Source organism: Syngnathoides biaculeatus, chromosome 6 (assembly GCF_019802595.1).
Source record: "Syngnathoides biaculeatus isolate LvHL_M chromosome 6, ASM1980259v1, whole genome shotgun sequence".
NCBI lineage: Eukaryota > Metazoa > Chordata > Actinopteri > Syngnathiformes > Syngnathidae > Syngnathoides > Syngnathoides biaculeatus.
Window position 1 is genome coordinate 15987688 of NC_084645.1, and position 26054 is coordinate 16013741.

Below are 26054 nucleotides of genomic sequence, written 5' to 3' on the forward strand. Positions count from 1 at the left end.
TGTCTTTTCGGTGTAACGCCATGCATGAAGTACTTCTTTTCTGGGGGGGGAGGGGTTGTCCACTTTTAAACAGTGGTTCTCTGTAAATTGAAATAATCTCCATCATTAACTGTTGTATAGTATTTGCCAGATTGGTGGAGTGATGATACCTAACCCATAAAGCAGAACATATGTTGTGACTGTTCTATGGGGGGGTAACCCATGAGATTCTAAATGAATATATTGACATTCAGTTCATAATTGTTGCTGTAGCTTTATTATGTGGCTTTGAGGTGTTTTATGATTCTGCCGTGGCCTTGAAAAATGAAGGTCTCATTTTATATCCTGGTTTTATGTTCCTTTTCCAGTAGTTTGCGTTGCTGTTTGAGCTTTGGTGCCTGGTGCACACATGCTTTGGGGAGAGCAGACAGGAATTTACAGGACGTGCAGTAGTACCACTCAGTACCGGGGGAGACCGGTCCTCATTAATCCTGGGTGAGGTATAACACACCATAACCAAGGGGGGAAACACTTACACAGTCGCCCCAGGGTCTTAGCAAGAGTGGGGAGCAACAGACATGAAGCAGGACATACACACACACACACACACACACACACACACACACACACACACACACACACACACACACGCATACTGTATACAACGATGCAACCTATTTGGAAATTATTTTAATTGTGTAATTAAGATGAAAAATTGGAATGGTGATGTTAATTGGATTTGGATTTGTCATATACCTTCATGCACTACGTGTGTGACTTTGGTATCACTTAACTGTCATGAGGACTAATAAAATCAGTTTCATATTTGGCAATAGAAACAAATGTTGTCAAGATGCACCTCTTTAGATTTTGACAACATAAAAAGAAAATCATGGCTGTCTTTTTTGTTCCTGTTGAGAAATAAGACCTTCTAACTGGTCTAACTTGTGCTTTTCTTTTAGTGACCAAAGTTTCATGTACAGTTTATTGTCCATCATACCTACAAACAACAAAAGTATTGTCAAAATGTAAATGTTTATATAATCATCATTTTACTCTTGGGTGAATAGAATTTTCTCTTTCTTTTTTTTTTGCAAGAACCTTGTATACTGATATGAAATTCACTCCATAATAAACTTAGTAAAGGTAAACTTATTGCTAAAAAAAAACTCACTGCATATTTTTTTGGTGTTATATTTACTGACAATGTGAAAATGTAAAAGTACTTGGCCACAGGTGCCTTTTCGAACATTTTGGGAGTTATTTAAATCCATGAGGGTACAAACTAAATATTTAGCAATTGTTGGACGTTTTGGCTGGGGTACTTTATTCTGGCCCATCTGATGTCACAACATCTTCTCATCTATTTATGACTTCACATTTCATAATTTGCGGCAAATCCCAGAACAAACTCAAGACATTAACCGCCAACATCTGTGAATAGTAAGGCATTTGAGGCAATTTCACTGATTGGCTAAAGGAGAAGTTATGGATTGAGGAATTCTCTTGCTTTCTTTTTTTTTATCGAGAAAGAATCTTTCTTTGATTGTCTGGAAAAATGGGCCGCTGTAATGGGGGTCTTCGTGGGTCATTAATTGTAGCTGATGTCATGTTTAGACCGCAAACTCGATGAGACAAAAGGGTTGAGACTGAGTCTTCAATGCCTCTGCTAGTTGCAGCCAATTAGTGTTTTCTATTTTACCTCATTGACTTTGAAGCACTATTAAACAATCTATTCCTTAGCAAATAACTATAAATACCATGTTTCACAAAATGCAGTACAAAATCCAATGGGCTGTCTCGACGTGTTTGTATGGAATATTGGGAATAGATTTTGGTACCTAAAATGGTGTTACCTGGCAGAGATTGAAATTATGGGTTATCAAGTGGGTGTTGGATTATATTGTTTGTGTGAATGTTGCCATTAAGATGTTTTTGCTACTTGAATCGAATTGTTTAGCGATATTGAATTGCAGGACAAGTGAAGCATTTAGTGAAGTTAAAATATTGACTGCCCATTCTTCATTTCTCTCAAACAAATAAAAGAGTATCTGAAATTTAGCAAGTTTTGTGATTTGGAGTAAATTTAGGTTTAGAAAATGATGCCAATTAGGACCTCCATTTTGAAGTAATTATTCGATTCTTTCATTAAAGTGTTGAGGTGCATGGGAGGTGTCTGGGAATTCATGACTGGAATATTCTGCACTTCTATTGTTTTAGTCTTTTCAAAACTAATTTGTGTTTCCTCAATACATGACAAAGTGCACAGTTCAGATGTGACCTACAAATGCACAATGGATTTATTGCGGACATAAACAACCTCTTCTTTTTGCATACCAATCCTCCTATTGAATAATCATAGGACAAAGCGTTCACTGGAAGACATAATTATCCTTGAAAATAAAAACTTCAGTGAGTACTCTTTCAGTCTATTGTTATCATTGAATCTCAAACTGCTTGGCAGTTAAGAATTAAGGCAAAATAAAATGTCTCGAAATCAAACTTAATTTGGTCGCACTCTTCCTTGCAGAATTGCTTTGATTCAGCAACGCTGGAAGCTTTTCGAACATGAAGGGCCTTTTTAAGGTCATGCCGCAGTATCTCATATGGATTCAATTCCATATTTTTGACTAGCCCACTGCAAAACCTCCATGTATTTTAAAGCCATTCAGAAGTTGACTTATTAGTGTGTTACAGAGCTTGTCCTGCAGAACTCAGGTGCGTTTTGGCTTCAGATCACAAAGGGATGGCCGAACATTCTCCTTTAGGATTTTCTGGTAAAGAGCAGAATTAATGGTTCTATCAGTCACAGGAAATTGTCCAGGTCCTGAAGGAGAAAGCAGCTCAAGACCATCAGACGACCAACACCATGTTTGACTGTCTGGTATCATGTTCTTTTATTCTTAAATGCCTTGTAACATTTACATTAGATGTAACAAGGCATACACGTTTCAAAAAGCTCAATTTTCTTCTCATCAGCCCATATATTATCCTCCTTTATTTAGATCCTTTTTTTTTTGAGGGGGTGAAGTGGAGGGTGAAGACGAGCCTTTATGTTCTTTTTGGTCAGCAGTGATTTTCACCTCGGAACTCCAATTTTAGACTTAGAGTTTAACCACTTTAGATCTTTTGTCTGACTTCATTTTGTTGGGACAGATTCTCTTTTAGTGATTTATTGATTAAACAGTTCTGGGGGAAATCAGGCTTAGGTTTGAGCTGTGAAAAATAAACCAAAGTTGTGATTAGCCACAATGAATCCAAGATTTAACAAGGGAGGTAATTACTTTTTTCACACAGGGCCGGGTAACTTTGAATATATTTTCTTTCCTTAATAAATGAAGTCACCATTAAAAAAATAACCAAAATTTTACATTAACTAGGGTTACTTTTGTCTGGTATTTATATCTGTTTGAATATCTTAAACATTAAAGTGGGGAAGCTGCAAAAATATAAAAAAAATTGAGAAGGGGGGCAATAGTTTTTTTATGGCACTGCGTTTTCACAACTAAAAATTGGTTCATATTATGTTAAAATAGCAGACAACGTGGGGGCAGACCAATAGTACCGATTTGCGAAGCAACCAAGAACATGGACCAGAATAAGGAAGTATTCTTGTCTTGTTTCCGACGTCAGCAGGGTCACACAGGTTTTGACCTCAATGTGGGCAGGCCAATATCTGGCTACAAACATGTCATCAGATCATATAAAATGAATAAATAAAAGAAAAAATACTGTTCTGTTTCGGGGGAACATTTTTCGGCTGACATAGTTTTTCAGTCCAACACAACGGAATAAGTGCCAGTGTTCGCCGTACTAGATACATCCTTCAAGCAAACCCTGTTTCCAGATAAAACACCTGTTTTTCAATGTTGTTGTCATATTCCTTAATTCAGGAGTCCATGTCAGAGATAGATCCCTTTCTTCTTTACTCACCTCAGACACATTTGAGATATGTATTAATGTGTAACATTTGTTTTGATCCCATGACTTCAAAATACTCCACAGTATATCAACAAGAACGTAAAAGTTATTTTCTTTAAACTCTTGTTTTTGTTGTTGTTGTTTTCAGAAGGCTCCCTTTTAAATTGGAGAGAGTGCCAAGTCCTGACCAATCAAAAAAGCCCAAGAGAAGAAACCAATTGAGCCTTTGCGACCTCAAAGAAGCTGTGAATCTGCTAGTGCTCGTGATTCTTTTCCACTTGAGCGGGATCTCATTACCTCTGCAGAGACTTCACATCACTGACCTTCCAACATGGGTCAGTGCATGTATTTATAGTGGATATATGCACATGTGAGTAACTGTAAATAAGTAATTTTACATCAGAGTGCAAATCCAGAACCTTAAATATTTAACAAGATCATTTTAGTAAGATTTCGAGCTTTCTAGTTGTATACCCAGAGGCAAATTCTGTAGTACAGAGCCCCTAAAGGGATGTGGGGGGAAAAAACACAAACAACAACTTGATTCTCATTTGGATGAGAATGTTTTTCATTCAATTGAGAAAGTTTCTCATTCAAATGAGAAACGTCTACCTGTCTGTCTACCTGTAAGTGGTATCTTATTTACACACACACACACACACACACACACACACGAGCAAATATGGCTTAACTCTTCTCTAGCAAGACTATTACAGTCACGTGATGAAAGTTTACATTTATACTCACCTTATATTCTTCTAGTTCGTCGATGACGCTATTATATTCCCAGCTTTAAGGAAAGAGAGCAACTCCTCATCTCTTTCCATTCTCTCAGCTGACATGAACTGGAAGCAAGTTGAAAATAAGCTACCAGGAATTTACTGCTAGCGTTTAAATAAGCTATCACTCACAGCTAGACCTTTCTTATTCAAATGATAAATTTTCTCGTTCGAACGAGAACGTTTCTCAATGTGACGATTAACTTTCTTTTTCTCACAAGAAACTTTCTTGTTAGAATGAGAAGTTTTTTTCCTCCCTCCGTACTTCAATGTCTACTGTCTCCCTTTTATTTGTGGGGGATTTTGGTAATATAAACCATGGACCATATATTAAATTGCACAGATGACACAAATCATTTGTGATTCTAAAAAGCTATCAGATTTAGCCACATACGTAGATCAGCGCAACAGTTCAAATTACTTGTTGCTAGGAAGAATGCATGGAGTGCAATTCTTCGAGCACCATCGCCCATTGAAAAAAATCGGCCTACTGTAGTCATGTCCACTAGGCTCTTTGAATAATAGATCAGGTTTGATAAGGTTGATAAGGGACATGTTGAACAGAAACACACACTAAGGAAATGACTCCGAAAGAATCATCATAATAATTTAATAGGTTTTTTTTTTTTTTTTTGGAGTGAGTCTCCACTGCAGTTTTCTTTGCACCACAGCAGAATCCTGAATATCTGAATGGTAATACTGTATCTTAATTACAAATGGTGGACACCTTTGAGAAAGCACCACTACAAACAAACATACATGTCCACCATGACAAGTCACCTCCAGGTCAATTTATACTCTGTAAAGAGAGAGAGCAATGTGAGAGTCATCAAGTTAAGTGACAAACAGCCAAGAGTGCTCCTGCTTATTGTCAGCAATAAGCGTTTGACATCATCTCAATTTCTCCATTGCCTGCTTGCTAGTAGAGTCCAACTATTTCAAAAGTTGTTTTGAAATAGTTGAACTCCATCTGAGTGAGTTTGCGCAACTCATGCCTGAACCTAGCATGTGGTACAGATTACAAGGAGAAGGTATATGGAGTATAGGTTCATGACTAATTTTATTGCTAACATATGCTGGCTTCTGCCTGCTTCCATGTTTTTTTTCATGTGGATCCAAAACTGGCATAGGAAAACCATAATGTCAAAAGACAGATGCAGGTATAATGGAACATTTTTCCTTCACCTTAAAAAACGTGTGTCCAATACCTCAAATCTGAAAGGGGACGATTACTTTAGACATAATTAAATAAAGAGGAATTTCCCAGGAAAAAGAACCAGCATAGATAGCCATGTTCACAGGCGCCAGACTTGTCAAAGTAAACGTATAGTACGTATAATTACTGTTTTAATGGACATAATGTAAGAGCGGACAGTGGATCACATGAGAGATTTAAGAAGTGTCAAACACATACATCCACTGCAAATGTAACTGCCAGTTTGGCAAATGTCGTGTTTGAGCCGCATGATGTTATAGCTCCGATTCACATGATCTCACAGCTTAAAAATGCTTCTTTCTTAAAGCAACTCTAACAGGTTAAGACCTTTGGGAGGAACAGCAGAGGTTTTTTTGTTATATCTTGCAGTTGCATCATGCAAACCCAGACCAAAATATATTAAAAAAATAAGTTGTTTCTCCTATGACAAGTGACAAGTGTGTCATTAAAGCAAGTTTTCAAAAAAAATTTTCTTTCTAGAAGAATACCTTTCCTTGCTATGTCTCTTGGTGCTTTTTCAGTTGAAATACCAGTGCACTTTGTGAAAAGTATTCACAAAGTAAAAATATGCCCACTAAATGTTTGATGCATCAAACATAAACTTTTGAATCATATCTTGGATCTTCATGGATCCAATGCACAAAACTGCATTATCCAAATGTTGAATTTCAGGAAAATCATGAAAAGTAGCATCACAGCCAAATAAAATCAGAATTTTGTTGTAGAGCTGCTTTCTGCTTTGAAGAGTTCATGAAATGTCAATAGTTTTTCATTCCTTTTTCGAACTTCTACTGCTATTAAGCTTTGAACTGTAACTGATTCCCATAGCAAAGCCAAGAGATAACATTAATAGCCGTCCCCGAAAGTTTCCCTACTTTGCCTGAAGCACCACTGTTGTAAGGCCTGTTTTATGATGACTGATGATGTCTTCTGACTCCCTGATTGCAGCTTTGTAGTATGGCAGTGTCATCTATAACAAAAATGAATAGGAGAGCCACTGAGATAAAATACTGGGTCCTTTGCCCTCTCCCACCACGCAGATAATAATAACAGAGGGAGAGCTCCTTGGGGTCGATGAGTGATGTTGACCAAAGTGTCACTCCCCAAGGGGGCAAAAAAAAAAAAAAAAGATAATCTCATAGAAATCAGTGTTTTTGTCAGGGAAGCTGAGGGGAGGGGTGAGTAACAGAGTGCCTCAGGAAATGTCGTAAAAGTCCGAGAGCAAAGATGTTAAAACATTTCTCGATAACTCTCGATCACCTTTACAAGCCATTTTGAAGTGATTATACAACAGATGTATAGCAGTTGAATCGATAAATATGATTCAGGATCCGCTTTCTTCTTTTTCCATCCACAGCCTTCAGCTTTTCGGCCCTATCCAGTGCTGTGACATCACACGAGCCAAACATCCTGTTCGTTCTGCATCGTGTGCTATTGTCTTGTGTTAGGGTTAGAGTTAGTGGTTGGGGGTTAGTTGGTTTAAGCATGGTATATTTGTTGTGGTATAATTTACAATGTCATGATGGTTGATTGTGTGGCGTTTGGTTGCAAAAACGTTCAGGCAGTGGCAAAAGTTTCTTTGGGTTTCCATGTGACAAAGGAACAACGTGACCAGTGGATAGGAAAAGTCAACAGTGGGAAGAAACGTGATTAGTTTCAAACCCTGCCGATCACTTGGAACCGCCATGTTTGACTTGAGGGAAAGCATCAGATACATGGTTTTAGTTAGGCAGAGGCTGAAACCAGGAGCAGTGCCAACTATTTTTCCTACATCCCTCAGGACCCCAACCACCAGGAACAGAACTAAAATTCTCAGCCTCCACGGTGCAGCACCGAAGCATCGCAGACATGAGGTGAGGATTTCCTTGTATATACCTGCGACTCTATTATGGTTAGCATGCACAGGGGAGTAGTGAAAACAAGAGACCCACGCAGTACTTTTCAGTATTGTCTATGCTTTTGCCTGTATGACAAGCCAACAGACACAGTAAAGACTTTCTGTCCAGCGTGTTATAAGCTACTCCTGTAAGGAGCACACAATATATAGGAATACTGCATACTGTGTAAAAGCTTGTGCCGTGTCACTAAAACATATATGAATAGACAAGACATATAGTGGTGCAAAAAATATTAGCAGCTCTGGGGTTTCTCGCCATGACTATATAAAAAGAATTCGCGTCACATGGACCAGATGGCCACTCCCTTTTTCTGTTACACAGCTGCTACTTGGCTGCTCGTCGTCGTCACTGTTCCGACCTCCTGATCGGCTCAAATGGGTACGCTTTGACGATGCCAAGTTCAGTTGGGTGCTCCTCTGTACATCAAAATCCTCCTGCTCATGTTCCAACACGTTGCTCGCCATTGCGTATAGAGTGTTTGTCAATTGTAACAACTAACTTCCAGTAGCCCTTGATAGAGTAACCACACCCCAGTGTTTGCCCTTCGGTTGTGTTCAGGGAGTGCTCAATACACATGCTAAAAAACTCATTTTTAGCAAAACTGTAGATGAGAACTTACACTGCAAATAAACAATGCAATTTTGAATTTTAACTGACCCCATGACAAATTTGTTCTCTGACCTTTAATCCATTCAGGGAATGATTCAACATTTCCTTCAGCCCACCACAGATTTTCTTTCTGCTTTTCTTCCTCACTTCTTGTCGACCTGCCATCAAATCGTATGAAACCAAGCAGTGAATTTCCAAGTGATTCCATTCTTAATTGGCGAAAGACGAGGCCTTGTCGTACTTTCCGACATCCCGCTCACAGAGTTTGAATAAGTTGAGTTGAAGTTGCACGTGCACTACAAATCTATATAATTTTCTAGGCCTTCACATTTTTTAATGTATTTTGGATTTTTTAATGAAGGCTGTACTATTGACAGCACAGTATCTGGTCTTCACGAAGAGTCCACTTTTATTTTCCTCTGCAGATGAAGATTACCACTCAATTTGAAACAGCTTGAAGTCATTTCAGTTTTCGTTATAGCAGGATGAGAGTTGACCTGCTCCATTTAATTTATTTACATAATAAGGAACATTGCATTTCGCATTCATCTGAAAACACATTCACCAAGATACCAATTTAGGTGAGACTTTGTGAAGGTTAAGAGGGAATGGGGGCATAATGCTTAGCGGAGGGGGTCATTTTACATTTCATTAAAATTTTTAAAACTTCTGAGCAGTGTGTGTGTGTACTTGAATGTGACGCAGATCCAAAGCACTCAACTTGTCCCTAGGACACTCGTTGCAGGAAAATACCGTAAATGCGTTCAGGCAAACGAAAGCCATGTTGGTTTCTTGAGGGTCACACAAATGAGTTCATAATTCTTTAAGCATTGAATATTGAAATGGAAGAAAAGTGTAAGACTAGTTTAGTGAGAATGAAGCACAAGGAAATGTGAGGGGATTGTTAGCACATCTGTCTCACAGTTTTGAGGACCTGGGTTCAAATCCCGGCCCCGCCTGTGCAGAGTTTGCATGTTCTCCCTGTGCCTTTGTGTTGTTTTCTTTCCACGTACTCTGGTTTCCTCCCGCATCCTATAATGCTAGATTAATTGGAAACTCTTGCTGCAATTGGCTCGCAATCAGTCCAGGGTGTACTCCGCCTCTTGCCCAGGCTCTAGCACGCTCCTGACCCTAGTGAGGATAAAGTGGTCCCGAAAATGGATGGATGGATGAAACGCCGTCCCATTGAGGTGTGATGAAGGCGTTGACCACAATATAGAAAAACTTGATTAATAGTCATGTATATGTACTTAAACACTGGTTTATAATTTAACAACCACAAGTTCTCTACAAATGTGTTTGGTGAGCAATGAAAACTGTTATTATTTTTAGGATTCGGTCTGCGCTGCTTGCATATACTGAGTGGAAAATACAGTGTCATTGGAGAACCAGAAGAAACAGACCGTGCTTTACTTGAAAGTACTAAACTACGTAATGAGCAGCAGGATCTTGTGCTCCACTTTGCTAAACATGCTTTCCAGCACAGCTTATGCTGAGTTACTCTGAGGGGAAACCCAACAAATGGTTTTATTTTGGGGTCTTTTATTTTTGGAATATTGGGCGCTGGGCAACCTTGGCTGGAAATTTATGCTGTGCAGTGAGAGTTGCATTGAAATTTACTCACATACTAATACATTTTCCATTACTCTAATAGCAGTCAGCCGTACATTGCACAGAAATGGATCTTAAATGTCTACAGCTCATATTAAAATGTGCATCTTGCTTAGCCTTAGGACTTAGCCCGCTAATTCATTTTCTTAAGGAAATGAAATACAGTGGTACCTCTACTTACAAACGTCTCTAGTAACGAAAATTTAAGGTTACCAAACGCCTCCTCGGGAAAAATATTGTCTCTAATTACGAACGAAATTCAGGATACAAAAGGAAAAAATAAGCACTGAAATCACACCGCCCAAATTCCACAGAACGTAAAAATCCCATATCTTGATTTGTGTGGCACGATCGAGCTGCTCTCCCATTGGCTATTGCCATAGCATCTTCCTGGCATCCCATTGGATAGGAGGGACCTCAATCTTTACCCATGATGCTTTTCGTTTTCCCTTGGGCACTATCATTGATTCACGATACTTTTTTGCACGATTTATATTTATTGTTGCAAGATTATTTTAATCTTCCTTCACAATGGGGCCCAAGAAACTTTAGTGACATTAAGTTGTGTGCATGCATACGTTTGTACGTGTTTTTTTCTGTCAGCTGTCAAACGTTTGCCTCCTCCTCCTTTCCCCAGGATGCCTTTTGCTTGTCACTTACCCTTCTCTTCGCATAGTCACCCAATGACATAGGTCAATGAATGTAATTTTTAAAATATTTTACATTATGTAATTTGCTCTTTTTTGGGGGAGGGGGGGCGGGGGGCTTGGAGCGGATTAGGCTATTTAGATGTAAAATGAGCTTCTATACTTACAAAAAATTCATATTACGAAACGACTTCTGGAACTAAATAATTTCGTAAGTAGAGGTACCACTATAGTTATTTTGTCCTCTAAAAAGCAACACTCATCAGCAACTACCTGGTTGCTGCAATCAACTGTTGATATTCTTAACTTCCCTGTCAGAGCATGACCACATGTTCAGAGAGAACTTTGCTGCTGAAAAGTATTCCTTGACATTACCACACATTGAATCTCGCTTGGCCTCTTTGAATGAGAACACATTCTGAAAACCATGAGGAAACCCTCACACCCGCGTTGTGGTTATGTTGGTTTGGGGATTTTTCAACTCACATTGACATGAAAGTTCATGGTCACATGGAGAAATTTCTAAGATGAGAACAAATCCATGACACAATCATAGTTGATGGTAGGCTGCCAGATTAACAAACGTTACCATCAACGCATCTGTTTCTGGATCCATATCAGAGAAAAGATGAGGTAGCTGGGATTGGATTTAGCACAGTCTGTGATGGTCTTCATTGCCAAGCTCCCTGCTAGACGAAATGCAGAAGCAGGATGGACCAACTAAGAAATATTTTCCTGTGGTGGAAGGATTTGGACAACTACAGAGTTTACAGTACAGTTGTACCTTGACTTGCAAGTTGAATTTCTTCCATGCCAGGGCATTAATCCACTGAGGTCCAACGTACAATTATGCTGAAAGTCTCACACACAAATAAGTATACATGTGTTGACGTGCATTTTTATCGGCGTGGTCTCGCGAATGACGTCAGGAGCTGTGACTCCACCATAGGTTGGCCGTTGACGATGGGATTAGTTTAGTGTTAACATCTGCGCCATCCTCTTTGCAAGTGTTTTCACTTTGGATTTGTGTTTGGGCTATTTTTTCCTATTCACTAAACATCCAAGTTCACTGAACATTGTGATTGCAACTCTCACCTTTTTTTCCACTTCAATTAAGTTGGTGTATGTGAAGTTTGCTCTGAACTCAAATTTTGGCTCACAATTTAAAGCAAAATAAAGTATTCCATTTTCTGCATTTTTCTTCCCTTCCGTGGTTCCCACCATCCAGCACTCTCAATCAAATGGGTTGGCCTTCCATGGCGATGCAAGGGTGTTGTGCCAGAATAACAGTAGCTTGTGCGTCCCTTAAGCTGAACAAAAATAAATAGTTACCCAAGACAGAGAAAATTCCTTGATCATTTTTTTGCAATCAAGGTTCTCAAAATACTCATTCTTTTGCAATCCTGTTAATTATCAACTCAGACCTGAATTTTAAAAGCCACCTACAACGTCTTAATAAAGCCCACGCGAATTGCCAGTTACTACATGAATTTTCACAAAGGGTGCAGGGTACTGAGTGCCCATAAAGACAATAAAAAGAGTTTTACTTGCAAGGCCAGCATTTCATAGTCCATCATATCATCAACTTCACTGAGCAGTCAAGTGCAGGTACTGTGTGTGCCTGTTAGCAGAAGCAAACGGACTGCATCTTTGGTTACCTTTTGCCTTTGACTGGATATCAAAATAAAAAATATATTTATAATGGACCTTTCTGTCATGATCCTGCCGCTCCAGCCTGGGCTGTGCGGGTGTCCGCGCGGTTGCTCTGATTGGGAGGTGCACACCTGCGCCTCATGCAGCCTGATTATGCAGTGTATTTATATGACCCCGATGACAACTGGCCGGCGCCAGTTCGTTGAGTTTCATGTCCCGTTCGTGTGCTCCGGTATCCCTGATCGAACCTGTGTGTACCGACCTTCGCCTGTTCTCCGACCAACCTTGTAAGCCTGACTCCTTTGATACTTCTGCCTGCTTTGATCGTTCTCCTGTGTACCGACTCCTGCCTGCCCGCTCACCTAACCGCTCACCTGCTCTCTTTGCCCGACGTCCCAACTACCGCTGCTGCACCGGACTGCCTGCTCGATCCCCGACCTCGGCATATAATAAACGTTTCTCCTTGAACTACCTGGCATCGTCAGAGTCCTGCATTTGGGTCCTACTCTCGCTCCGATGGGACGTGACAGAACGAACTGGCCACAACAGGACCCAGCAGGAAAGACCCGGGACCGACGCAAGGTAGACCGTCTGCCGGAGGACCAAGCCTGTCCGATCCGGGTAGGCTCCTTGACGTCCCCCGCTTCCGTGTCTTACGCTCCGCCAGCGAGGTATGAATACGTCCTGAACACGACCCGTCCGGCTCCTCATATTCTTCTGGACTCTGACTTTTCGGAATATGAGGAGGACCGTGATTTGTATGACCGGCTGCCTGAGTACGACTCCGATGACTTTGATTTTGAATCTCTTTGCCCGGCTTTTCATCCCAGTCAGTTTGCTCCACCTCCCCGCGTTCCCAGCCTGATGGATACAAATACACCAATCCGTTTGAGGGAACCCGCTTTGCCGTCTACCTGGGACCTCCGCGTGGCAGCCAGAGGAGACGCCCCGGCTGGGCGCTCCCTGGTGCGTGGCGGCCAGAGGAGACGCCCCGGCCGGGCGCTCCCTGGTGCGTGGCAACGAAGACACCGTCCTCCCACTCCTCGCCGGCAACGGTGAGACCGGCAGACCCGCAGCTGGTGGCGAAGCTTCCAGCCCAGAGGGAGGAGGAGCCGCCAAATCACGAGGCGTCCTGCCGCGAAATGCGGGCGCAGATAGAGCGGCTCTCACGACCCAGGTCTGGCAAGGATTGGCGAACCAGCCGAGCTACGCTGACGTCACAACTGCGACGGACTCGCTGCTGAGGCAGGTTCACGTGGCAGTTGGAACTGACCCACTCCCAAGACACGCTCACGTGTCAGTTTCGACTGACTCTCTCCCTACTCTTGTTCACGTTGCCGTGGAAACCGACCCGCCCCCTCGCCAAGCGCACGCTGCAGTGGGAACAGACTCGCCACCTTGCCAAGTGCACATCGCAGTGGGAACGGACTCGCCACCTTGCCAAGTGCACGTCGCAGTGGGAACGGACTCGCCACCTCGCGATTCCCACATCGAGGTTTTGGCTGTTCCGAGCAGAGCTCACGCGGCAGTTGGAATGGAACCGCTCCCGAGACACGCCCACGTGTCAGTTTTGACTGACTCTCTGCCGACTCTCGTTCACGTTGCCCTGGAAACGGATTCGCCACCGCGCCACGCCCACATTGCTGTCTCAACGAATACACCGCAAGCTCACGTGGCAGTGGGGACTGACCCGATGCCGCCTCACATTGCTGTCCAGGAGGTGGCAACATCTCCTCAGCCGCTTCCCGGCCATGCTCTGGAGTCCCAGTGGCGACCGGCCCCCGGACGGTCCACACTCCTGCTTCGTCGGCGACCGGCCCGCGGACGCTCCACACTCCTGCTTCGTTGGCAGCCGGCCCGCGGTCGCTCCACGTTCCTGCTTCGTCGGCGACGGGCACGTCCATATGTTCCTGTCCAGGAGGGGGCGATGGTGTCACCGCCTTCTCATGTTGCTGTCCAGGAGGAGGTGGTTATGGCGATGGTGTCGCCACCTTCTCACGTTGCTGTCCAGGAGGAGGAGGTGGCGATGACGAGGGGGTCGCAGCTGCCTCACGTTCCTGTCCAGGAGTACCAGTAGCGACCGGTCCGCGGCCGTCCCACGCCCTTGTCTCGACGGCGACAAGAGCTGGGGAGTTCTGATGAGCCACCCCGGAGCTGGAGAGATTTCGGATGGCTGTGATGGTAATGGTGGCGGTCATGGCTCTGGTCCTTCTCTCCATCATCCTATTCACTCCAGATGGCTCCCAGCCGCTTCATGACCTGGCCTCATTGGTGACCAATCCACGGCTGCCTACTGACCAAGCCTCGGTAGCGACCAATCCCTGGTCGTCTTGCAACCACGGCGGGGGAGGTTCTCGTCCGGAGCAGTGGCCTGCCTCGTTCTGGTTCCTGCTTTGCCGTTTGGTTCCTCACAGAGGTTGTCCGCCCGAATCGCCCTTGGGGACCCTGGTGCTTGGTGTCCGGGTCGTCCTCCTGACTGGGGTTCGGGGGGGGGGGGTGCGTGCCCTCCTCCGGACACCCCTTCCGCCCACCCCTGCCTGTGTTAATTATTGTCTGTTTTTTTCGTTTAGGCACGTCTGGGAGCCGTGCCTTTGAGGGGGGGTACTGTCATGATCCTGCCGCTCCAGCCTGGGCTGGGCGGGTGTCTGCGTGGTTGCTCTGATTGGGAGGTGCACACCTGCGCCTCATGCAGCCTAATTATGCTGTGTATTTATATGACAACTGGCCGGCGCCAGTTCGTTGAGTTTCATGTCCCGTTCGTGTGCTCCGGTATCCCTGATCGAATCTATGTGTACCGACCTTCGCCTGTTCTCCGACCAACCTTGTAAGCCTGACTCCTTTGATACTTCTGCCTGCTTTGATCGTTCTCCTGTGTACCGACTCCTGCCTGCCCGCTCACCTGCTCTCTTCGCCCGGCATCCCAACTACCGCTGCTGCACCGGACTGCCTGCTCGATCCCCGACCTCGGCATATAATAAACGTTTCTCCTTGAACTACCTGGCATCGTCCGAGTCCTGCATTTGGGTCCTACTCTCGCTCCGATGGGACGTGACACTTTCATACATTAAAATGCAATGCAAAGTTCTTTACAGAAATTAAAAGTGATAACAATATGACAAGTACACAATAAAGGAAGTCTGACAGTGACGAGGAGTCGCTAAGTGTGGCTCAAGGTTTAGCTACATAAACACACGTGAGGTTGTGGCAAACTTCATGCGTGACTCAGAGATTTTTTACACTGTTTGGCCACATTGGATAAGTGGTTTCACCACCCAGTAGCAACCCTGATTATTTTATTGTAAGTAAGGGTTCAATAAATAAAATGCAGTGTGTTATTTGGGAAAAACACGGGGTCATATTGACATTTTCTGCTCACTGATTACTGATTGTTGTTTAGGATTACGAATCACGGGAGCAGCTCAGTCCAAGTGTTTGAATTATCTTCTCTCACCTGTTGTGTTCTGTGGGTGTCAGAATCCTGGAGGGATTGAGATTAATGTGTCATACTGTGTCTCTGATCCTTCACCCTGTGTGTATTCATCTCTGCTTTGTTGCCTTTTGCCCGCAGTACATCTCAATCGAATAAACTCTGTTTGAGCTAAGCGGCACTGGAGTTATAATATAAGCGACATAGTTCAATTCAGGTGTAGGAACTTTTGAATGACATTTTGTATTCTATGTGGGAGTTTGGCTCAAGCGTCAGAGAGGAGCTCAGACTGAAAGCGGAATGAATCAGTTTGTTTGCTTGGGAATCTGCAATTGGCATTAAGAAATCAATTGAATCAAACACACACCTTTTGAAGTCAGTACACAATAGTGTTTGATCAGTGCGTGAGATAAATGAGAAGTTGTCAGATGAGTTTTGATCTGTTTTGGGATCTTCACAATACTTGTAGCAGCCAATCAATGGGCAGTTGATTCTGAAATATTTCTCTCTTCGAGGAGAATAAATGTGACAAAAGCAGCGCCGATTATTGCATCACCTTAAAAGTCTAATCCCATTGCTTTTACTTTTATATTTCATTTTATGTTATTTAGACATTTTCATGTTATACAGTGATATATTAACTAATGTTTGAGGGTTTCTTTTTGTTGTTCTGCAAAATACTTTAAAGCATTTTTATGTAGTTTCTGTTCTGCTTTTGTTTTTGTCTGTGTTGGAGACTGACTCACGAGTGTCAGGGCAGTTCGACAATTTAAGAAGATTAAGAGGTGCTGAATGAAGCATTGTTGAAAAGCACAGATGATAAAGCGTTAATGTATTATTGAATGACGTCGCTCCACACTGCAAGATCATGTCATTATTAAGTGCAGTAACGTGTCTCTCTAAAGTAGGCTCATAATCTCCTTCATTTTCTACATCAATCCCTATGTATTGCTTTTAACATTTGTATTAACCATTTTGGAATACAAGCAGCATGATTAGGAATGGCTGTGTTCAATAAAGATTGAAAGGTAGTCATAAACATTTTGGGGGTATGAGCTGTTAATCATTTGAGTGGGAATTAAAAGTTCTTTTTTATTGATAAAGATTAGCCTTGATGATATAATGATGAGGAACTTCAGGAAAAAAACAAAACGGACATCCAGCTCATTTTCATCGGTGGAAGCTGTGTGGAAAGGGTCAGTGCCTTCTTCTTCCTGGGAGTCCAAGCTGTCTTGAAATCAGAACACTGCACAGGTGACTAAGAGGGCACAAAAAATACTCCACTTTCTGGGAATCCTCAGGAAGAACAACATTGGCCAGAGACTGCTTGTCTTTTTACCACTCCACCATGGAGAGCATGCTCACCTAGTACCTGTGCAGGTGGTTTGCAAACAGGAAGGAAATCCAGGGGGTCACCAAAATGGCTGAGAAGGTCATTGGGAGTCCTCTGCCCACATTGGAGGACCTTCACAGTTCTTACAGGAGAGCCAGCCCTATCCTGAGGGATTCCTACCACCTGAGCCACTGCCTTTTCATGTTACTGCCTTCGGGCCTGACAGTACAGGACCATTGAAACCAGGACAAATGGACTGAAAAACAGCTTCTTTCCAACTCCTGTTAGAGTCCTAAACATTCACTCTCTGTAATATGTGAAACATACCAATGCAACAACTCCAGTTGTCTACCCTGGAGTAACTCACAATGTGCAATAATCAATGAAGGTGTGCCTTATGTAAATATCTGCTCCGTCTGTGTTTCTGTAATGTGCCCAAAATACTCACGAAAAATAATCAGTGCAAAAGTGCAACCAACTGTTTAGCTTGTTGGCTGCCTCAAACTTGGAGATGTGAACGTAGATCAGGGGTCGGCAACCCAAAATACTTAAAGACCCAAAAACACACAAAAAAAAATCAGTCTGGGGCAGCATGGTGGAGCAACTGGTTAGAGCATTGGCCTCACAGTTCTGAGGACAGGGGCTCAAATCCCGGCCTCGCCTATGTGGAGTTTGCATTTTGTCCCCGTGCCTGCATGGATTTTCTCTAGGTACTCTGGTTTCCTCACACATCCCCAAAACATCCATTCATTGGAGACTGTATATTGCCCCGAGCTGTGATTGTGAGTGTGAATGGTTGTGAGGATAAGTGCCTCGGAAAATGAATGAATATTATATGTCTGTCTCTAAGTGCCCCGGGATTGACTGGCAACCAGTTCAGGGCGTACCTTGTCTCCTGCCTGAAGTTAGCTGGGATAGGCTCCGGCACTCCCATGACCCTTGTGAGGATAAGCAGAACGGAAGATGAATGAATGAATTGTCTGAACCTGCAAAAAAATGAAAAGCCTTATTTAACACCTCAGTGGATAACTGGACAGCATCTCAACATCGGGCATGTAAGATGTAACTTTAATATTGAAACGTGACTGCAAGCTCTCATCTGCGAGTCGGTTGTGGTATTTGGATTGAATGTACCGGTAGTTCACGTTTGTGAATATGAGTTTGCACAGGTATGTCGACCCAAAGATGGCTAATACAGTACTCCAAATGCACATTTCCTCATGTACTGTCAGGAAAAGAATTTCATGTTTCAAACAAGTTGCTCGGGTGTTCCGATGCTTTCAATTTCGCTCCATTTGTGGCTTTGGGCAAGCTGGAATTTCTGGCGAGTGACTTTTTCACTCCCAACAGGTTACTCGGCTGCAGATGTAGCCTGCCTTCTCTCGAAATATCTTACCTCATTACTCTCTTTGCTTTTAGACAACTTCTCATTGCGAAGCAGACACGGAGGCAATACTTCACCTTTGGTAATGAAAGCAAATGACTCGGTCCAAGAACTTTGGAAACCTCTGTTCTGCTCAGTTCTCGTTCTCTTTTTCCCTTTGCGATCCTTGGCCCATCACACACCCGCCAGTTTATTTGTGACAGCCACCTTCCACATTGACATAAAGAAGCACACATCCCAGGCTATGATGCAAATCGTCATGGACAGAAATGTTGAATTTTCATATTTTTTCCCACACAGTTTTACAGCATTGGAAAATGTTAAGAATGTTTGTTTCACGTTTCTCTTCACACAGAAACCATATTAAAACCAAAAATATAATTTACTCCATCTTTTTCCGTTTTCGTACAATTTTGAAAAAACTCCACGAGCGCTGCGAAAGAGCCGCATTCAGCTCACGAGCCGCGGATTGCCGGCCCCTGACGTAGACTTATTCACTGACCCAGTTGACTGAGCATTGACTTCATCAAGCTCCGCGCGGTGTAGGCTGAGCCTCGGAGCGCATCACAAGATACTCATTGTCAAAGCCTCCTTTGCAGATTAGAATCTTATTCCAAGTGTTGCACTGAGGTGACTGGACATTCATTTTAACAAAGTTAAGACACACTTTTGTTTGCTGCCGCCATAGGCCACACGCACACATCGTACATGTTCTTCTTTGTTGGTTTACACTGATTCTGCATTAGTTTTCACCACGTCTTCACGGCTACTAGGCATCAGAACTGGGAATCTAAAATTTTAAATATGAACGGTTCCAGAAAACTGGAACATTAGTCACGGTGCCATTTGGTTCATAATTCTTGATGCCCAACCCTACTAATTACACTTAAAGTTTGTGTGCGCAACCCTTTGAAGTACGTGTTCATAACTTAAGGCTAATTTATACTCCCGCGGTCTTCAATGGCTACATTGCTTCATGTGACCTCTGCATTGCCCCGCGCAGTACCCCTGCCACGCACATGTAAAATAAAGCTGCTGCGTGGCAAAAGCCGTGGAACCCATCCCTTGTGATCGGCCAGTTTTAGTCACATGCTATGATGACGTACTCACCGTTCCTCCCGGCTCCACACAGCATGATTTTTTCATCATAATTTTATTGTATCATCTGGTCATTTATGACCATTTGTTCAAGCAGACACACTTCCACAGTTGCTATTTTTGTTGCTTTGTTCCTTGTTGCGGAAAGGAAGGTAAAAACGTCTACCAGAAATGTCCAAAATGTGCTGAGGAATCCGCACCCTGTGGTGTCCTACCCAACACCAGCTGTAGTGACACCTCTGACTTGGAGAAGAACTGCAGCACATTTTCAAAACTTCGCACACGGGCTGTGCGAGAGTCTAAAGGCAAATTACGTGCGAGAGAGCCGCAATGATGTGAGCGCAGTCGCTGCATGCATGACTATAAGGAAGCCTTTAATTTCCTCCCCCTGCTCTGTCATATTTCAGTTTTTTTGTCTTCAGCTGTGTGTTCAGTATTTGCACATCCTCCCAGGGGTAATAATATCAAATCCTTACCGCAGTTTAAACAGTTTTCTATCTGCGTTAGTCGAACTTCCATTAAAGGGTGTTGGATTACAAAATCATTTCAATAGAATTGCTTGATTCACTCTGTTCAAAACAATTAATGACCGTTTCATCTTGTGCTTTGGATAATGATGAACAGAGTGATGTACAATTGGAGTAGTAATTATTGTGTGTGTGTGTGTGGTGGGGAGGTTTATTGCGTCTCAATCGTGTTAAGTCAATCTAGCAAATTAATCTGCTGCCCTCTCTCCTCTCTGTCAGTTCTACGTGCAGCTCTTTTGTCTACGGACAATCAGTGCAATGTTCTCGTTGGATTGAGCCAGTGGATGTCAGCCATCTGGATTAGGCTTTTCAGTTCCTTGAGACACTATGAGGGTGGAACTGTTAATCTTGAATGGCTGCAAACCAGTGGCAAGGACATTCTCTAGCTGGTGACGTCATTGGGGCTTTTGTGCTATCAACACCCAAAGCTTGTGTGTGCTCACTCTTAGTTGATTGTATATATTCTACTCTTTGGGGCAACAGTGAGTCCCCTAAATTTGAGTGTTTTTTTTTTTTTTTTTTCAAAGGCTATTTGTTTGTATTGGAGCTGTCGGGGGAGAATACTGGCATCTCCAAAAACATTATTTTTCAGGAAAAAAAAAGATGGGAGTTTGCATGTTCTCCCCGTGCCTGCGTGGGTTTTCTCCGGGCAGTCTGGTTTCCTCCCACATTCCAAAACATGCAACATTAATTGGACACTCGAAATTGCCCCGAGGTGAGATTGTGAGTGCGGCTGTTTGTCTCAATGCGCCCTGCGATTGGCTGGCAACCAGTTCAGGGTGTACCTACTAAACTACTATTGTTGATGAACATTTCAGGTTATTAATTTGTTGGAATAACAAACCCTGGTAGAGACTGTCAGGTCGTAATAAGGATCAAGATAAGTTTTATATTGACCAAATTTGGACATTGGCGGTGTCTGCCCGACAGTGGCAATATGTAAAGTTTATTGGGAGAAAAAAATGAGGTGAGCTGTAATGAGGCAGTGCTTCTGGCTACAGACCACCGCCGTTGCCACAAAAGCCTATTTCAATGTTTAAAACATTGCTGACCTGCTGCTGATGTGGAACGATTGTGTTTTGCATGCACCGCAGTCTTTTCTGTCCTTCTCGCACAACTGAGACAGACCCACAATCTCTCTTTCCCCTGAAACACTCTGACTACTATGATGCAACCTTGATGACAAAGCACTTTGCAAGTCTTTTCTCACTTGAGTGACGGGCACAATGTGGCAGGTTGTATTTTGATTTTATTTGTCACCACGGCCTTTCTAAGCGATTGAGTGGCCTTTGATTGTGACCATGTCTTTACTAAATCTCTCTAATGAGTCCCCTCCTCCAACTTGTCACTCCCCATTTTTTTTCCTTCACCATACAATATGTATGTATGTTCACCTATTCCCATGGTTTCTTTGTGTGAGAGTATAATGTTCTCTTTTCACTAACTGAGTGAAACCAATTCATCATTAGTATAACAGTCACCGTGATTTGACGGCCGCTATCGCCCCCACGCGCCATCGCACTCGCAAATCTGGACAGTCAAGCACGAAAAACCACGCGCGTAAAGTTTGTTACGAGTAGAAATACATAGCTATTGAAAGACGTCTGTTATTTTGTGTAGTCTTGAAATTAATTTATTTCATAAACATTGGCAACAAAACAAGCCTACTGAGGATTTTTATAAGTTATGCCAAAAGCACATGTTCTGAGCGCATTTCCGTCGAAAGTCCTCCACATCATGAGCCATATCAAAGGAAATTCAGTTACACTGAAAACATTTCTGGGATTTAACACAGGTAATGTTTCAGTATCTAACTATAATCAGTATGAGATTGTGAATTACTTTGACTTGATCTAAGTTCTAACATTAGAATAGCCTGTCCATATATCTATAATGCAAACGGTCATTTTTCCCATGGTACCGCGTTATCTTGAAGTTGACAACATTTCCCCTGTACATGCTTTAGGAAGATATAGATCATCTACTGCTAGCTTTCATCAATGGATTGACAATAGAGACCGCCATAAATTACGCTACTTTATAACAATATATCATTATTGCCAACAGGGGTTTTGTGTTACAATATATCGCTAGTTTGTTGCAACTAGCGCAAATTAGGTTGAACGAAACTTTCAGCATTTTCAAAACATTGCGGGTACCAACCGTTGGTGTTTATTCCTTGACAGGCCTGTGCATTTAACTTTTCTTCAGATTAAGTTCGTCAGGTCAAGAATTTTTATTGCTGAAAAATTTTAAATACCATTTTATATCATGTTCTACTAATATCAGTTGAAATTGGAAATGATCATTCCTGAGTTTGAAATTTTCGTTTTCTTTTTTAGTTATGTATTTGTTTATTTTACTTGTAATATACAGTTATGTTATGTTAATCTATTAACAAGAAATTTTAAAATAATGTTTTTTTTCCTAATTTAGTAATATACTGGTATTCCATCCCTAATCACTCAAGCAACTTTATATCTGCAGTCATTACTGACCACACCCGTACACTTTTCAAATGTGAGTGACTGGTATAAGTAGATAACAGACGTCTTATCAGTGGATATCAGTCACTTCTCTTCAAAACCACGAAACATCTAAGTTTGAAGACCCCCTTAATTCTCTGTTCTTAAATGATTCTTTTATATCAGATATTTTGTGCATCTTTAGAATAGAAAATGAAACTTTACTTTTCTGTGTATCAGAAAGAGCCATTTGTTTAAATTAATAATGATAGAATAAAATTTAAGGGGATGTTTTTTTTCCTGGTCTTTAGTATATTATTGCAGCACAAAAGAGAGGCCCTCTTTCAATTTTAAATTGCTTTCAACTAAAGCCAATCTGTCATTTTATGCGACTTTTTCCCCCTAAATTATGTCCAATGGATGAAATTCTACATTAATGGTCCACTGTCATGAAATGCATGGTTTTTAGTTTGTTATTAATGAAAAAAAACAGCAGCCGGTATGGACCCATCTGTTTTTTCACCACAAAATTGATTTTGACATACATATATGGCTTTTTGTAACTCCCGCCATGAAAATCCTCTCAAGGGATTTGTTTTCGAGAAGAAGCAGGAAGTGACGTACAGGGCAGCAGTGCACTCAAGCGGACTCGTATGTTTCTATTAGTTTTACCTGCGGGAAGGTAACTCTTTGTTCCTTCGTGTTAGCCAAAATGCCGGCTCGTTGTATCGCTGGATATTGCTCGGATGGGGAAGCGGTTTGGCCGCGGCGTCGTTGTTGCTCGCGGGCAGCGTTGTTTACCACCGCCGCGAAAGTAGATCGGACGGGGAGGTGGTTTGGCCACATGCGGTTTGGCCGTGATGCACATATCATCTAAATATGGCTCGAAACAATAGGTTAAAATTGCCCCGGTCACTTCACTTGGTTGTGAGATGTTCTCTTCTTCGAAAAGAGCTTCCGTGTCAGAAGGGGCATCGTAAAAATCCGAATATCTCTGTTGTTCGTCTCCCGTAGTAGGTGGCACAGCGTGTTTTCAATGGTGAATGTTCCAGTGTGACATCACGGAGAGAAGATGCAGCCAATATGGCGTCCACTTGAATGTCGAAGGAGACTTCAGCAACTTTGCGCATAGGTGACGTGCTCTCCGTTGATATTTATTGTTTCGTATGGACATTGAAGTGAATAATGTGATATGTATTTTTCATTACAATATATATTTTAGAATATTTATAGGCATGACACTTGACCTTTTAACTTCTGGAAAACAGTAGCCTTACTTATTGATGTCCTGCATTTTGTGTGTGTGTGTGTGTGTGACAAATGAGCAAAGGCCACCGAAGAAAATTGTCTTCGATCTTTTAGTCAGTCAAGGTATAAGCGCTAACACTGGGTAAATTTTGTAAATTGGCGAGAAAATCACACAGTCCTAAACCCTCAGGATGCATGGCTTTCTTGCCAATCAGTTAATGGCAAATAAAAGATCTCTGGCCAATAGGAACTCCCTACAGGGGCTTAGTGGCCCCAATGTGGCACAAGCTGCTCCAAACTCCATAGGCTATTTCCATTCAAAGGACAATGATCTCTCATCACCATTACAGAAAACTATTCTCCCGCATTGATGGGTAGCTTGCTAGCCCATCCAGTATTGATACTCATGGCTCACAAATTATTAATGTTATGTTTTTTTTTTCAGGATTGTGATATATTACACCCCATAAATGATTTTACACTTGAGATTCTGTGAGTCCCAGGATGCATGTCATGGAAATAAGTCCCAACCCAGGAACAATGAGTCCCTGCAACTTATCATCACGGAATACTGAGCGAGTAATCGTCTGCGATATCACACCTCTTGCTTCGCAGCCCCACTATATTGCAGATCGCCTTAAATACAGGTTTTACTGTTACTGTTGTTTTTTTATACTGTTTGGATAGTATTTTTGTGTTATCCGTTGCTCTTGTTCTCTCTCTCTATCAATATATTATATGTTTAGGCCTACCACGATAGCTATTTTTTTAGCATGATATATTTTAACCCAAAGTAACACGACACACGATAGTATGGCTGATCCCATTCACACCACTGATATACTGAAATTGCAGCACATTAATGCAAATGCATCTGTTTTTAACAACAATTCACTCTTAATTAATTTTTCTAATTCTGAGAAAAATAGATATTGACATTTGTGTCGCAATGTGTTTTTTGTACCCAGCTGAAGAAATTGGGTGGGATGGTCATGTATAAAAAAGGATTTTATCACTTTGAGGTTTCAAATTGTGTTGCCTTGGTTGCGCTTCAAACAAATTTGACAGACTGAATCTTGCTGTTAGTGCGAAGGTCGCATTCATCATGCTTTAATCCAAAATGTTCTCACATCATCGCGATGGTTTTAGGCTTTGAAACAAATTGCATGTATACTCCTCAAATTTCTGTAACTGAGGAGCTACCGGTGCACTGTCACAAAATGTAGCTTCATGTACACGAGCGCCTGCATTTCAAAAGCATGCATACACACACATACATGGCCAATCAGAGAAATCCCACCTTTCGCTATCTCTGATTGGTTCAAATACGATGATGGCGTTTCATCTGTGCTTTCAAGTTGGACTAATGTTTTTTTTCTTCCTCAGATGCCTGGGCATCTGTATGCACCTTCTTTTTTTTTTTTTTTGGGAGAACCATTCAGAAATTTTGCTGCATATGCGACCATATAGTCTGGTCTCGTCAAAAACTAAAATAAAATTTTCCAACAACACAACAGAGTACAAATCCAAAGCTCTGCAGGCCCCACAACGGGTCCAGTTGCCGGGGCGGTTTGGTGGGTCCAGCAGACCGCCCTGGGTCCCTCGGTGTGGGACGTGTCCTGTCCACCGGGTTTTTCTTGGGTTCGATCCCGGCCTTTTATTGACTGGGTGGGGTCTTCAGCCTCTACGGTGGAGGCACAGCAATTACAGGACGCTCGTGTCGATCTTTGTGCATGTAAAAGGTTGTCAATTCACTTGCATGTGTCCACAGGCAACACACCGCTGTGACTATTTCACTACATGTGGGGCCACTCACTTATTGCGACAAATAACTCATCAATATGCAAATTGCTTGTATATCCCCTCATTTATACTCTTGTCGTGTAGACTTTTATAATCCACTTAATCCCACCACACTTCAGTTGTGCAGCCGGGTTCACGACCTTTGTTCTGCTTGCTGCTTCTCCTGTCCTATCTTGTCCTGTCCTTCCCTCGCAGGCTGTAGCACTACAGCCCCATGCAACATCCATATTTGTTCCCTTGTTGTAGATATGTAATGATTTCCTGTTCTCAACCTGTGTACGATTAGCACTTTGTCTTCTTTTCTCTCAATCTTCTAGAAACTCTTTGTTCGACCGATCGACTGCTTCGCAATAAATTTAAATTGTGATACAAAGAAACACCTTTACAATTCCTCTGTGACACAGTAAAAGGTATCTGGAATAAAAGGGATACAGGTCCTCCATTCTGCATGACCTA

At 42.3% G+C, this 26054-nt stretch overlaps 1 protein-coding gene and 1 long non-coding RNA gene across 4 annotated transcripts in view; one reads left to right on the forward strand and one right to left on the reverse strand.

Annotated features, from left to right (window-relative positions):
* Positions 1 to 26054, forward strand: part of btbd11b (BTB (POZ) domain containing 11b) — an 82945-nt gene that overhangs the window by 6888 nt on the left and 50003 nt on the right.
* On the reverse strand, positions 16875 to 19708 carry LOC133501967 (uncharacterized). 3 transcript variants are annotated; one of them, XR_009795327.1, is made up of 4 exons: positions 19568 to 19708; positions 18535 to 18664; positions 17106 to 18059; positions 16875 to 16998 (listed from the first exon to the last, which is right to left on the reverse strand). It is a non-coding gene; the product is annotated as an uncharacterized LOC133501967 (long non-coding RNA). The 3 variants fall into 3 exon arrangements; XR_009795326.1 differs by having other exon boundaries at positions 18470 to 18664; XR_009795325.1 differs by having other exon boundaries at positions 17106 to 17292; positions 17961 to 18664.